The sequence below is a fragment of the Falco biarmicus genome, chromosome 5 (genome assembly GCF_023638135.1).
Source record: "Falco biarmicus isolate bFalBia1 chromosome 5, bFalBia1.pri, whole genome shotgun sequence".
In the NCBI taxonomy this organism is placed as follows: Eukaryota; Metazoa; Chordata; class Aves; order Falconiformes; family Falconidae; genus Falco; species Falco biarmicus.
The window spans coordinates 89,197,750-89,213,636 of NC_079292.1; positions in this window are offsets into that span (position 1 = coordinate 89,197,750).

Consider the following 15,887-nt stretch of genomic DNA (forward strand, 5'->3'; position numbering starts at 1 on the left):
TTCCCCACATAGGGTGTGGTGGCGACAGCCTAGGTTAGCCCCTGGCTTCCCGTTTTTGTAGCAGGGGCAGCAGAGCTGCCCGCCCCAGAGACAACAGCATATGCGGTTTTTAAAAGCCCTGATGCGTCCCGCTCTGTAGCTCAGTGCCTAACCTGACAAATGGCTTGCAAGCACTTGCATTTTGAAACCTAAAGCTCGGGAAGCTTGGTGGCTTCTGCCTATGCATCTTGGCTGCTTTGTGCAAATGTAGCTCTGAGTGGAGCAAAGAGCTGGTGGCTGGAAGTTGCTCTGGTTTGCTGTAAGAGGCTGTGGTTTGCTTGCTGAGTTCAGAATGAGAACAGGCTTCCACTGAATGGCACTTGGATCCAAGCAACCTTGTTCTCAAAATTCTGACACTGATTTTCCTGCTTGCTTTGCCAAGCAAGGGATAGTGTTTCCTAATGTCCTTTGTGCATGCACATGCTTGTTCCAGCATGGCACTTGCCCCATCCTGGTACTGGTTTGTGCCTGCAGTGAGGTGAGGGCAGGGGCTGATCATGAGTACAGGCTCCTACACCACCTGCTTTTGAGGGAGGCATTGCTGTTGTGTTGGCTCTGTGGGCTGGAGTGGGTCATACTGCTTCCCTCTGAATATATCTAGCCATCTTCTGTATGTTTTGATTTGCTATTGATGCTTGTATGGCTCACTTCTGAGAACGCTGTGGGAGAGCTGACCTTTTGCATGTGGACACTTACCATGAAGCCCTAAGTCCATGCTCCTAGTGCTGTTGTGCTAAAGCCACCTGGAGATGCCTCAGGCCCTTGGTCCTATTCCTGAACTGCTGGTCTCTGCCCCTTAGGTCTGTGTCTACCTCTGCAAAAGGTTACTCTACAGCACTGAGAGAATCTGCAGTTAAAACTCCATATTGTCATTCCTCCTTCCTCATTACTTTTTTAAGGTGTTACTTTAAAAGCATATCACTTCTCCCATGTACTGAACAATATGAAGTCAAATAGCAAAGAGCTCTAGGGAGGGGAAAGAAAGGAGAGGTTGAGGGTGGTGACTTTTAACTTGTCTTGGACACTCTTAACGTGGAACCTTCAGTTGGGGATCATTAAAAAAAAAAATAAAGTCTTCCAGTTGTTGGAATCTGCCCATGCTAACAGCTGAATTGATGCAACTGGGCTTGAGGTGATCCTGGCTGGGAAGGGGAGGTGAGGAGTTGCACTACGAAAGGAAGGAAGAAGGTGGGATGAAATTTATTGGGAAGAGTGATGCGGAAATGACACTTGATCCACCCAGGTATGACACTTGCTTTGATTTTTTTGATTAGTGTCCCAGACTTCCTGAGACCCACTGCAACTGCGAAGTTGCAAAATCAGGGTTGTCTGATGCAGGTGAAAAAAAAAAAGAACAACCTGCTCTTCTTCCCCTGGGCGTTTCAGCTTTAAACAGCCTTAGCAGTGGGCCTCTTGCTAGAACAAAAGCTGTAGGTGAGGAGGGACCCCTGCAGGTCCAGCTGCCTGCTCAAAGCACAGCCATTTTCAAAGCATGGGCAGGTTGGTGATGGCCTTGGGCTGAGATGTGAACACGGGCAGGGAGGATGGGGTCCCGTAGCTCCGAGCAGCTGTGCCAGAGCTGAACCCCCGCCCTGTGGCCCTGTGCTGAGGTGTAGCCGAGGCTCCTTCGCAGCCAGGTCCCAGCCAAGCCTTGCAGGGATGCTCCTTGGCTAAGCTTGCTGCTCAGGAGCAACGCCTCACCAGGACATCTCACACCGGCCCTGGAGCATCGCTTGCGTTTCAAGCCATCATCCGCCAGCCTAGTTGTGATCTCCTGAAAGAGAACTGCTCTGAAGCCAAGCCTGGAGCAAGCACTGGCGAATGTTGAAGGAAAGCTTCACCCTTCTGTGACTGCTTTAACATCCTTGCCTGGGTAAGGGACTGAGGGAACTGGGGCAAATGAGGCTCCAAATACTTAGGGAAGGGAGCGGGTAACAAGAGCCAGGGTGGTGAAGGCAACATGAGATGGTTTATACTGGCCCCTAGATTCTGGGCAATATTTACAAGCTAAGGAATATGAAAGGAGCTTGTAGTCAGGTGGGGGTCAGTCTTTTCTCCCAGGTAACAAGCAATAGAACAAGAGAAAATGGCTTCAAGTTGCACCAGGGAAGGTTTAGATCGGATATCAGGAAAACCTTCCTCACAGGAAGGGTGGTCAGGCATCGGTGCAGGCTGCCCAGGGAGGTGGTGGAGTCACCATCCCTGGAAGTGTTCAAAAAATGTGTGGATGCAGTGCTCAGGGATGTGGTGTAGTGGTGGATGGACTTGGCAGTCCTGGCCCAATGGATGGACTTCATGACCTTAAAGGTCTTTTCCAACTTAAGTGATTCTATGATTCTAATTAGAGACATTCACAGCAGCTTCCCCTTAGCGCGATGGGCTCTTGCCACATGGCTGAGCTCATCCTCCTGACTTTTTTTCCACCCTCAGAGGGTGGGGTGTGTTTCTCATGGCAACAGCATCTTCTGTAACCTGAAGTGAGAAGACGTTTCATGAGGTGCCTGTGACTCACTCCTGACCAGCAAAGAGGCCTGAAATAGCAACAGCCCCATGAACGCAGAAGGGCTCCCAGAAGACAAATACCACAGGGGACAGGGACAGCAGAGGCATGTGCCCGACCCACCCATCTCCTTTGCTCCAGGTGGGGTCCTGAGGTAGAAGGGTCAGAGCAGTCAGGGCAGAGCATGGGGCCAGCCAGGGGTGATGCCCACCGGGATTTGGGAGCCTCAGCAGATCCCTACAGAGCCGTTACCTCGCTTAGTGCAAGGCTCTTGCTGACATGGGGGTTTTGTCCCCAGCAAGCCTTCGGTTTTCACAAGACCCACCAATTAGCAAGAAGAAAGGCACTCGTCCCTCCCGGGGACCTGCTCCCCAGCACCGTTCCTCAAGGGGTAACGCGCTTTTCCACCAGACCTGAGAGCGGGCAGCCCTGAGCCCCTCCACCGCTCTCCCCTGACTCCATGGCCTGAAAACAGGAGGAGGGCGAAACACCCCTGCAACCCATCAGGCCTCTGAACCAGCTGGTTAGCCAAAACTCAAAGCAGATTAACCCCAATTAGGTGGAAATGTATAAACAAACATACTTAGTAAAGCCTTTTGTACAGGCCGCCCAAGAGCCTGGCTTTGAAGGCCCAGCCCGGGACCTCCCACGGGTCCCACTCGCGTCCCCGCTCGCAGCTCCGTGCCCTCAGCCCCAGGCAGCGCCCACGCTTGGGACCCTCCGTGCCCTCCCGTAGCTGCCTGCGGCGGGCTTGCTCAGACCCTACCCATACCTGCTTCAGATATTGCTGTGTTCCTCCTCTCTCCTCCCCTCTCCTCTCCTCCTCTCCTCCAAGTATGGCAGAGGCTCTCTATCTACAGAAAGTTTTACTTCGCATAGGGAGGGATAGAAATCCCTGTCACCACACTCCCATGAGATCAGCTGTCTCCCTGCTGCTTTCCCCCAGCTCCCCAGACCAGTAACCTCTTCACTCGTGTGAGCTTCGAGCCCCCTGGCCCTTCGGAAGGCTGGAAAGCAGATAGGGCCAGTTTGCCCAGCTCCAGTAAGAGCAGCAATGGGATCTCGCATCTCTGGGCTTCCTTTTGCTTTAGAAGGCCCCAAATTTCTTGCACGACACCAAAAAATTCCTTCTGCCTCCGGGAGGCTTGTGCTGCTGCCAGGCAAACAGCCAGTCCCAACAGCCCAGAGGGGAGACCTGATCGGGGTGGGGGGGAGATACCGAAAGCCCTCTCCAGTGAAATGCCACTGGAACCTTCCAACTATAGCTGGAAAAAAAGCTGTGCTTCCTAAAGGGCACAGGGCACCAGTCCCTGTGCCTGGGACAGTTGGTGTCACCCTCCAGAGGCTTGCCCAGCTGGCACCACCATGGCCAGTGTGCTTGCCAAACTGGGATCCCTCATGTGCAAAGACAAACCACAAGGTGTGGGGGTGGAAAACCATCAGCTGTGAGGAACGGGAGACCTCGCCGCAGGCTGGGCAGCTTGGCTTCTCCCCGTGCTGCTGCAGAGAGGAGGTTGAACTGCCAGCAGGAAAAATTCACAGCAGTTTTTTAAATGTTATAGGAAAGGAAAAAAAAAAAAAAGGATTCTTGACAGCACGTCACGTGCATGGACTGGGACCCACAGCTGACTGGAATCGGGGCTAAAAATAGCCATCAGCGCTAATGGGCTCCGAGCAGCCTTCGGTGAATGAGTCCCAAGGTGAATTATGAAATCTAACGCACATTCTCTCCCTTACAAGTGTGGTTTCTATTCAGGGTTATTTACCTTGGTCTTTGTACCTGCCAGACATAGGATGCTGCTCTCAGGTTTCACAACCAAACAGATCAGGGCCCAAGGGGAGATGGCCAAGAAGTCAGCAGAAGCGCCGTTACAGAGGATGCAGCTCCACACAGCTCCTCAGCAATGGCAACAGCCAGAGGAGCCTGTGGTTGTGGACCCTTGCCCGGACAAACCGACCCGGGTATGTTGTGATGGCACTCGGTGAACCTGGCTTTCAAATAACCTCCTGACAGCCTTCAGTCGAACAGCACCTGCCTGTCCATCCACGCGTCTATTTGGCGTTACGTATTAGGTGGTGCAGATCTGATCGTTTACATCTAACCAGTGCCCACCTGCATTATCCTCCCTATAAATCAGGCCTGATTTATACATTTATATATTACTGAGGCTCAATAACAGGGCTGTGTTTCTGTCAAATGAACCAGAGCATCACACGGCACTCGTGATGGCTTCGTCCGATGTGTGGGAGGATGGGCAGCACCTGAACCAGAAAAAAAAACCACCAGAGCAGCACAGGCAGGAAGCCTGGCTGTGCAAGAATTGTTGTCTCCAAAATTCACAAAAGATTTTGAACCAACAAGTTTATACTCATCTGCCCTGCGGATGGCATGGCTGGGGTGTGTTTGATCTCATGTCAGGAGCCCTGCAGCCAGGTTTAGCTACAACAAGAGCCTCCCCGCAGCTCGGTGCTCCCCGGCAATTGGATTTTCTCTTCCCCAGTTAGGCTATTTTCCCCTGCTGTTTTCAGCTGTAACTCAAACTAATCATCCAGGCACTTTTTTCCCTTTGTCGTCCCCCCCCTTTTTTTTTCCCCTTTAAACAATACTTTCTAAAAGCAAATTAGTGCAGCAGCCAGGCTGAACCGTGGCTGTCCCCAGCCTCCTCTTTCTCACACGTGCTTGCCCGCACACTCCTACTTCTCTGCTCTCCCATTTTTTTATGATGCAATTCGCCCCCTGAGAGATTAAAATAGAAATGGAGAGAGTTTTTCCTTGGAGAGAAGAAAATTTCAAAGTGACCTTCTTTCTGCTCCTCCCAAGCAACTGATACCACTTGCAGGCTTCGAGCAAAGTCTCATTACTGTAGAGCAGGGGTCAGGAGCGGCTCAGCTGCACTGCTGGAATCCAGCGCGAGCTGCTGGGAACAGTGTGGTCACCTGGAAATATGAAGGTATGATAGGCAAGAGAATTTAGTACTGGGATAAGCACCCTCAGGATCTGCTGGGGAAGAGCTATTTTGGTCACAGACAGAGCAGTCGAGGCAGGATACTCACTACCTCCTCTTGAAGCAGCCAGATAGCTACAGCTTGTCTGAGCCTTCCTCTTTTTTTGTTCTAAATTTCAAGTGTGGTATTTTAATCAGCCACCCAAGTTCATCAACATCTTTAAACCACCATGTGTCATTACCGGCACCCAAGGAACTTGCACCAGTGTCAGCAGGGTCCCTTTTCATGCCCTCGTGACGTAGCTGGTTTCATTTTAGCAATGAGTTTGTACAAAATCCCCGAATTGCTACCAAATTTGGAAGAGGCACCGTGCACCTCTTCCTCATCTCTGTGCCTCATCCTCAAGCTAGCCCCGGCATGGAGCCCTCCATGCACACTGTTGCATGCAGGCGGCTGCTGGATCCTCAGCCAACACACAGGAACCCACCTCCCCACAACACACCTGTGGCATCAAACAACCACGCTGTAAGAGGACCTTTCCACCCGTGTTATCTTTGAGGACTGCCCTGTCTTCACCCACACCAGTGGAATGAGAACACCTGAACACTCAGGCAAGGTCTAGTTGTTTAGCTATGTGACCACAGATGTCTTACAGCTACATAAAGGCTTTTGCCTGACCACCTTTGGGGCTGGAACAGCCTCGTGCTGCTCTCTAGGGAGAGCACAGCAATGCTGTTGCTCCCAGGGTACCGGTGGGGTTTGGCCACCAGCAGCTCAGCATCCCAGCCATGTCCCAAAGAGTGGAGAGCTGACCCAGGTACCCCCCAGCAGCAGCCTGGGAGGGGTGCAGCAGCCCCCAGGGACAGGGCTTGCACCTTCTGCTCAGAAACACAGTGAGAGGCAGGTATTTTGCCCGAGGTTTCACAGAAATCAACCAAATTGCCAACAGCCCTGGGGAAGCAGATTAGGATGGACTTGGTGGGGCTCTAAGCATGTGGTGGCTCCCAAGGGATGGGGCAAAGCAAAGACTCCCAAGCCAGGTTTGAGAAAGGCACCTGGAGTCAAGCTTGAGGAAGGAAGGAGTACAGAAAAGCCTTTTCTTTCACAGCTTCACCCATCTCAAGCCCCGAGCAGGAAAAGGGAGGTCAGCCCTATCGCAGTTTGGGCCCAGATCAGTTTTCCTCACATGGGGCACCAATTGTCACAAGACAAACAAACCAACAGGGAGCAAACAGGCTTTATCATTGGTCAAACTCTACTGTCCATCATTTCTCCATCCTCCAGAGACAAGGTGAGGCCAGACTACTCTGCTGTCTTATCTCTGCTTCATCCAGGCTTTCTACTTCTTCAGGCTTCCCCCCACCCTACTCCTCAGAGCTATTTAACCACATTGCTGTCAGATCACAGCTGCACATCATCAATGTCACTCAACCCACTGTCTTCCAAGCAAGGCCACAGCTGCACATTATCAATGTCAATCAACCCACCGCCTTCATTCTCCTACAAGCCCTTCCCTGGATGTTGGGCTTCTCTGTGATCCAAGCCAGCAAGTCCTGTCCCACCTTGCCGAGAGACCGAAGCGTCCTCAGATGCCATGTGTTGTGTCACTGTTGGACAAAGAGCTTTTCACACGCCTGTGGGATGAGTTTCTGCACCCACCAAGTGCGGTGTTGGCACAACCCTCCGGTCCCGCGGCGGTGAGGCGGGGGTCGCACGCTCCCGGGAGGGCACAGTCAGAGGGGTGGGTTTGGTGGGAGGGGATGTAGCATAAGCAGGAGAAGAAAAGCCCTTGAGCCCCATAGCAGCTGTGTAAGGGAGGGCATGATGTGTCCTACCTCGGCCCACTGGCCCCCTTGAAGCTGTTCCTCTGCCTGGTGCCTGTCAGAGCTGGTGGGACATCTCCAGTGCGCCCTGAACAGCTGAGGTGTAGGCTGGGGCTGTTCAGCACCCCACAGCATGTATCCCCTTTCTCACCAAGAATAAGGGGATTTTTGCTTTCCTTCATTATAAATCATTTGGGAGCAGAGAGAATTTGCTAGAAATGGCAACTTTGCTGCCGCTCTGGGGAAAAACTGTGTCACCCTTGGCCCAGGAGCGCAGAGCGAGCCAAATCAGAGGTATTCCTCTGTCCTCACATCACTGCCGGTTCCCTGGGCTTCCCATCCCCAGCCAAGGCTGTGTGTCAGGGAACACAGAACAGGGGGTGAGAGGCAGAGGAGAAGGGGTTCTTAGGAGAAGATCAAATCTCAGCACATCATATTTGTGCTCATTAGGAGGCAGTAAAGAAGCCAGGCAGGCAGGACAATCAGAGATAAGGGCGAGCAACAGGCTGTTCCCAGCCCAAAGTCCTGCCTGCTGGTAAAAGTGGGGGTGCAGCCCAATGCATTCTTGACATTTTGTTCTCCCAACTGATGCCAGCTCAGTGCTTATCAGATATCTCCACGGCCAATGATTTTTCACAGTGGATAACATCGCTGAACTGCATAGGAAAAAAATCATAAACCTCTGTCCTAGACAGCTAAGCAGAATGTTCCCTTCCTGGCCTTCATATGGGGGTATTTGTGGCTTTAATTTTCCACTCTTCTTCAGTCAACCTCTTTCCTGCCCTGCACATTTATGGCTCTGACTCATCCTGAGTTGCGTGAAGGTGAGGAACCTCAGACCAGACCATCCCTTCGCTCTCCTGGTCCAGTCTGACCTCCCCTTCCACAAACAACCCAGACTCACTCGTCCCTTTCTTTAAGATCGAGCACACTCCTTGATCACTCCCTGCCGGTCAAGCCAACCTTGAATTGCGGGGCCAGCATGGCCAGCATGGCCAGCACGCAGGCACGGGGCTGGGGCTCCTCAGAGGGCACGGCCTCACTCCAGACCCCCTGACTCTCTGCAGCAGGAGGATGCCCCCGTCCACCCCCCCCCACACACACACACTGAGAAAAGCCATCTCCATGCTCAAGGATGCTCCCAGCTTTATAGTTTCCACGAGGACGCTGTGTCCACAGTTTTGACAGTGCCGGCCAAGGTGGAGGTGTGCCAGCTGCCCACCACCATTTCAGACCTGAAAGTGGGGATCGCCTTGCAGCCAACGGAGCTGCCTCTGACAGGAATCTGACCTTGAGCCGTCCTGACCTCCCAGCAGAAGTAGCATCTGAAGTTCCCTCCCGAGCAGATTTTGGCTGAATCTCAAAGATGCTTTTGCTGCTGTTCTTCCTTTATGCTGAACTACGTGAAACTGGGCTCGATGTCACCGTGCCGTGCAAGAGAGACACCCTCCTTGTTCTGCTCTGTGTCCAACTCTCTGCTAAAGCAATATTTGGGGAGCTCAGTTACGTGTGCCAAAGCCAGGGGAGCTGGGGATGCAATCCAACTGCTTCCCTTTAAATTCTGTGCTCCAGGATAGGAAAGCTTTCCAGTAAGTTATCACACCCCTGTGGTAAAGGTGACAAAAGCACACCCTCCCTGAGGTTAATGTGATGGTACTGTTAACTCAAGCAAGGTGCTGCTCTGCCCTCTGCCTGTGTGTGAATCTTTTCCAGGGCTCCCTGGGATGGTTCCTCACAGATTAGGGAACAAGGAGCATGTTAACTTTGGCCAGGCAGCACTGGCTTCAACCTACGCTGGGCTGCTCTGCCCTTGGCCACGCACCCTGGGGCTCCCCGTGTGCAGCAGCATCACCCTGAGGTACAGAGTGTGTCCCTCTTGGGGTGTCGGTAGTCCTGGGGCTGCCCAGTCCCACATCTTCCTTTCAGATCAAAATGGGAGAACAACAGCAGTTTGTCAGGGAGGGCATCACTATAAACAGCCTGAACTCGGCGAGCAGTGCCCAGGAGCTGCTGCAGTTCAGACTTGCGGGGTTCCTCCAGGGACATGAGCAGTTGCCATCAGGAGCAGACCTTTTCCTCGGCTGAGTGTTTCATGGTCCCTGTGGGGCTCAGGAATCTGGTTCTGCTGTAGCACTTTCCTGCTCCCTAACTTCAGGTCCTGGAGGGGTGTTTGATATTGCATCTTCCTTGTCTCTGTACTGCTTCAAATTCCAAGACCAAACCCAGGTCTTGGGCAGCAGGGTCTTTCTTTTTAAGTTTCTGTTGAAAGTGATGTCAGCAGGCAGAAACATGCTCTTCATTAAGTGCTCTATTGTAACACATATATATATACATTAAAAATAACATATCTAATATGTATACTGTAGGTACATTGCCTGTGAGTGCGTGTATATATCCATCCATACACAAACATACACATGTACATACAGACATACCTCTGTGTCTCTGTAATCTGTGTCTATATTTACACGTGTGATGCTATACTCACACATTACTAGTTGTTCTGCAGCACTTTGAAATGGAAATGTGAAACTGTGATAGCAGGGTATCCAGGGGATGAACTCCGTGGCACATTTCTAAGCCAGTTTAGGGCCTTCTTTGGGTCTCTTTCAAAATAAGCAGGATTGTTTTTTTCTATTTTGTCCATTCCTCCATTGCATTGACAATGATAGGCGTCAGCAGCCACCAGTCTGAACCTTTTCTGCGCAGACTGCTCTAGCACAGACCCACTGAACTGTAGCCAGTCTCATGCATTATCATCTTACAGCATCAGATATCAGCTGCATCCAGCCATGTTCATATTTTCATGGCTTGCATGGCTATATGCAAGGGCCCGCGGGTCTGTGTGCACTCATCCCTGACCCACACACCTTGCTCTGCAGGTCCTAACTCCCTTTCTTGCAGTGCCGTGCATTCCCAGCTCCGCAAACAGAGTCAGGACCCTACTCACCCAGCCGCAGCCATGCTTGTGGAGGGGATGAGCTGTGTTGCTTGGCACAGCCAGGGTTAGTTCTGGCTTTCCAGCAGTCCTTGTTTCGGTTCCAGCCACGGGCTGGTCTCCTCCAAGGGAGTTGGCTATGATCCTCTTTTCCTTTCTCCTCCCCTAAAACTACCAAACCCATCAAGCACATCAGAGCCAGACGGTGTAAGAACTAGGACTATTTCTTGAGGCCTTTCTATGTCCTTGCATGTTGTGCAGGCACAGAGTGAAACAGTCTTTGACCTTCCTCTGCTGCTTCCCATGGCCCCAGAGCTCCGGTGGAGCTCCAGGTGCTCCATCCTTCTGCTCTGCTGTTTTCTCTGTATGTCTGGCACTGTGTGATCATCAGAGATTACTCAATAATTCAGGTATTAATTTGCAGGACAGGGGTCTGCCTATGGTCAGTAAGGAGGCGCCTTTCTGTGTATTACGTGCACACTCTGCCCCTTCACTGTCCCAAAATATGCTTCTCAGCACCTATAACTGATGGAAACCATTCAGCACAAAAGCCTGGAAGCCACTGGATTGCCAGTTTCCAGTTCCTTGCAACAGCAGGACTAGATCTGCCAGGTGAAATCCTGGGGGAGCAAATTACATCCCCACAATTTTTCTCTTCCTGACCAGAACAAAGTTTTTTTTTTTCCTACAAGATCTGAACACCAGTTTACCCTTGAATACATGAACAAGATGCACCAGGGAGATCCTTGAGAGGTTTCCCAGCTCAACCTGAACACATACCAGCTGCTCTTTCTATGTTTGGCCAGTCTCGAGCACTTTACATGTCAGAACTGCCCTGATTTTGCAGCAATATGTAGCAACAGGGAGCAGTGAAGCAAGGGGCTCGCAGACAGAGATGAAATCTAGCCAGCCTGCATGCCTTCCTCCTGACCACGCGGACGGTGAGCGCATCTGTGATGGAGAAGGAAACTTCAGAGAGTGCTCTTTGCACCTGGATCCCAGCTCAAGAGAAGAGGGAAGCTGTAGCTCAGCAGCTTCTGGGCACCAAGTGTGCACTGCTCCAGGTGCTCCAAGGTGCAAGGACAGTGGCAGCCAGATGACCCTGAGAGCTGTCCCCTCCCCCCCTCACCCCACCGGCTGCGTGGGGCCCTGCGAGTGCCTCGTGGGAGCCACACGGTCCGGACTGCCCTTCTCAGCAGATGGGGAAGGCACCCTGCCACCGAGGGCGGATGGGTGGTGAGGGCAGAGACAGCCCACCTGGCGGGCCCTTGTCCCAGGGGTTATCGAACGGTACATCAGGGTGTCGGGCAGCAGCCAAGCTACGTCGCTGGAGACCCCTTCAACGCCCGGGCACCAACATCACAGCCTTGCCTGTGTTCCCTGCCCAGGGACCAGCCCCCAGCAGGGGCCAGCTGTGGCATCTCTCCCAGCCCAGAGGAGACTTACTGGGAGATCCTGGTCAAGTGTCCACCCAAGACCCCGGCAAAGGCAGCCTGAAAGCGCAAGGTGCGCTGGCCCGCTCGTTCGGGCAGACACGCCGCCGCTGGCGCACACCAATGCTGATTTCAGTGGTTAACGCTGTTTGCTTCTCCGGGGGCTGTGCTGGCAAGAACATTTTATTCCCCAGCAATAAAAGTGCACAGCTGCTTCCTCCAAAATAGGAGGTAAATGGAAGCGAGAGGAGTGGAAGTGCGTGTGCGTTTGTGGTGCTTGTGCGACGGAGAAAGGAGAGGAAATGAGTCCTGGTGCAAAATAGAGGAAGTGGGAGAAAAACAACACAAAGCAAACGCTGCATCCATTGAACGGGACTTGAATTGGTATCTTGGCTGCTGTTTGACCAACTTATGGTATCACTAAATCCCATTCTCCTCGCAGGGAAAGAAACCCTGCAACTGTGCATTGTCAGTGTGACGGAAGAAACAGCGGCAGCTGATGCTGGTTGGGTCAGTATTACTCTTGGCCTCACAGACCGGCCTTTGTTCCCAGAGCGGTGACAAAGGGCTCCCTTTCTTTCCTTTACCTCCCTCGAGTTGTCCGCCGGCGTGTTGGAACAGCACATGTTTGAAGACTATATATTGGCTATGGGTGGCATGCCTTGGCCAGCTCCCGTGCGGACCTCTGCCACCCCTGCCCCATGGGAGGTGCTCCTCTTGTGCACCAGCACCCTCCGCTATAGGCAAAGGCTCATCTCCTTATCGCCCGACGGAGCTGCATCCTCCCAGGAGCCCACTGCTACTAAGCACAACCACAGGCAGATCACAGGCCCTGAGCCGACAGGTCCACAGGGTACTGGGAGCGTGCATGGTGCTCCTGTCGCTTTCTGGTTCACCTCTCTGGTTACCCTCAGCGCCTCCTAAACTTGTCACTTGGACTCTCCGCTCGCTCGTCCTGGCAGGTGAGTGCAGGGGAAGGGGAGGTGGTGCTGGTGAGTCTCAGCGTTCATCAGGGTGACCTCTTTCTCCTCTTGGGTGGAAGAAGAGACTTCAGAAGGTTTTGCCAGTGCCTGAGAAGGGGTAAGTCACCGCTGCTGGTGTAATCCCAGCCTGTGGTGAGTGCTTTTCCCAAAAAGCCTCTGAACCAGTGATCTTTGGCAGGCTGCTGTGCCTGCCATCTAGCAGAGGGAGAGAGCCTGCAAGGCACATTGTGGTGGGTGGCAGAGCTCTTCCAGACAAGGGGCTCAGCTGGGAGACACATTTCCCACCTTCAGCCGTCCTCTGACCTGCAGCGCAGCTCGCTGCCAGGCAGTGAAGGTCTCCCCTCCGGGCACCTGCAGGCTGTAAGTGGAGAACATGCACAGTGGGGCAATATCCGAAGACCTGAGGGCACATCTGCAAGGCCATTTGATGTGATCCCAGTATTCCCAGCCTGCACACTCTGCACGGCTCTAGTCCAAGCTGTCAGAGTGGCAGGATTATTCCAGCCACATTTCTAGTGGTCTTTAACTTGGCAGCATAAGGATTTCACCTTCATTAGCTTTCTCTTGTTCTTGGTGCAGAGGGATGAACCTGCACAGCAACGTACGGAGACACAAAATAGGGCCCATGCCCTGATGCACACAGGTCCTAGCGTACAAGAAGACAAATTTGGAGGCACATCCACAGAGAGTCACTTGCAAAACAAGGATCTTGCATGGACAAGCAGAAGAGTGTACAGAGGTAAGGGCAGACAGACAGGTATCTCCTAGTGCTCTACAAGAGATCCCAAGTGTCATTGTCCCCCAGGGGAATCTGACCAAAGCAGCACAGTACATTAGATTTGAAGTTGATGTTTCAGCATCTCCCTTTCAGAAAACAGGGAAATCATTTTTTAACCTCTGAAAGCAGCAAACACCAATGTATGGAGGAGCCAACACAAGTGCCACAGCCTCCACTATAGTTCTGATGTGTGACAAGACCTCAGCAGGAACATCACATGCTGGCCACCACGCCTGCGCACAGGTCACACCACTGGGAGATGTCTGCTGTCAAGTGGTCCCAAATCTGTCTTTGGAAGTTGTGTCTCCAGGTCACACCTGCACAGGGTAAGGCAGCTACAAGGAGCGGCCTTCCTTGAACAAAGGAAGAACGTTTCTGAACAGAACTTCGACAGGTGGAGCTGACCACATCAGCCAAAACAAGGGGCTTGTGACTGATCTTTTCCTCCTCTCCTTACGCTCCCTGGGAGCCGATGTTTCCCCTGTGGGCTGTGCCTGATGCCAGGCGACACGGCTGACATGCAGCCTGGCGGGCACTGATGCACACATGTGAGGGTACACCTGCCTCTGTCCGGAGGCCTCCATGGGCAGCCCAGGGACACAGCTCTGCTCTCCTCTGGGGTCTGGGGCCCAGCTCTTTGGTTTTTTAAAGGAGGGACGGGCCAGGTGACTCCACATATTTGTAGGGTAAGTTCAAAAGTAAAAAAAAAAGGGGGGAGATAAAAGACGCTTTGTGGTGCAAGACATCTTGCTTAACCCATGTCTTTATCACCCTTACTGCGTGGGCTCCTGTCCAGAGCCCCACGAGAAGCTGTGGCAACATGCCCACATGTATCAGAGAGCGCACAACGGTCAAGGCCATGCCAAATATGTGCATTTTGGGGAGGACAGCAAAGAAGTTTCTTCTTTGTGCTAATAGCAGCCCCCCATGCCTCCAGATCCCAGAAGCAATGGGACCAGGGACTGTACTTGCTAGCTCATGTGAAGCTGGGCAAAACCACATGCCCTCGAGCCTATGACATTTGTGGGGCTTGACCTTCCACAGTAGGAATTACGAGTTACCTACAGCATGGCCTAGCTAATGTTTCCCATGACGGAGCTTACCTGAAATTGGTAAAAGGGCAGAGTTTGCCTCCAGAGCTGGTTTTTAGGGCACACATCTGAAAACGGTTTACAAGTGGCTAGAAGGAAGCCTCTATGTTATTGTGCTTAAAGTGACCTCTTTGTATCTAGCCTCTATTTTAAGTAGGTGATGCATATATGTTCTCATGCCAGTGCTCTTCAGTCTTTTAGCTGAAATAGCAGTTCTCTTTCCCTGGGATTTACCCATCTGATGTATTAATAGGCGGCAATCATATGCCCTCTTAACATTCCTTCTGCTAGGCTAAAAAAAGCAAAGACCATGCAGATTCCTACCATCATCTCTTGTCTTTCCCCGCAGATCATTCTAGTGCCGTTCTTTGTACTTGTTACATTTTTTTTTCTCTCTTTTTTCCAGCTCTTCTGGAAGGTACTTTTCTCCTCCTCAGTACTGGCAGTGCCTCCTTGTTTTGTCTCTTCAGCTAACGTTTACATTTTTTCTCCAAGGTCATCAGGGAGGATATAAAATTAGCTGGTGCCAAAACCAGTCCCTAAGGAATTTCATTAGCAATTGCCTACTACTTTACGTTTCAGGGTCTCTTCATCAAGCGATGTTGAGCGATGCGATACCCACTTTTCCGTTCAAGTGCGAATCCCTGCACCCCCTGCTTTCACAACTTCCCAACCACCTTCTGTGAAACCTAGATGATGCATTTCATATACCACATGACTGATGTTTAAAAAAATCATCTGTTCTCCCCTCCAAGCATAAAAATAATTGAAAATTCTCTACCTTTCATACAGCCATGTTGAATTCTGTCCCATTGTCTATGCACATCAATATCTTTAATTATTTCTATTTTGTTCTAGAATAAAAAGAAAAGTCGTTCTAAGCCCTTGGGTCTGTAACTAACCACATCCCTTTTTTGTTCCTTAACTAAATTTAGGTAAAATCGTTGCTACTATGCCACTGTGTGGTCCCCAGCCAACCTTCAGTCGACCAGGCTGATTGAACACTGATGCCATTGGATTTACTACTTGATGTGTCTCCAGGAACCTTCTCATCTGAATAAACCTCGTGAGTTTTGCCTTGGCCTCTGATGGGATTGTTTCTATTTCCAGACACTTTCAGCTATCAGCTTGTAATCCCCTTCTTCCACACCATCTTGCCCACAAAATGAGGCAAAACTTTCGATTTTGGAGGCACACCTTGATCTTAGCCGCACTGCACAGAGGTCTGATCTCTTGCCTTGTTCTTTTTACCTTTACAAAGAACTTCTTTCAGCAGCTCGGCCAGGTCTATCTCACCTTGATTTCCGCCGACTGATGTGTCTTTTACCCTAAACTTTGTGACCTCTGCTACATAGA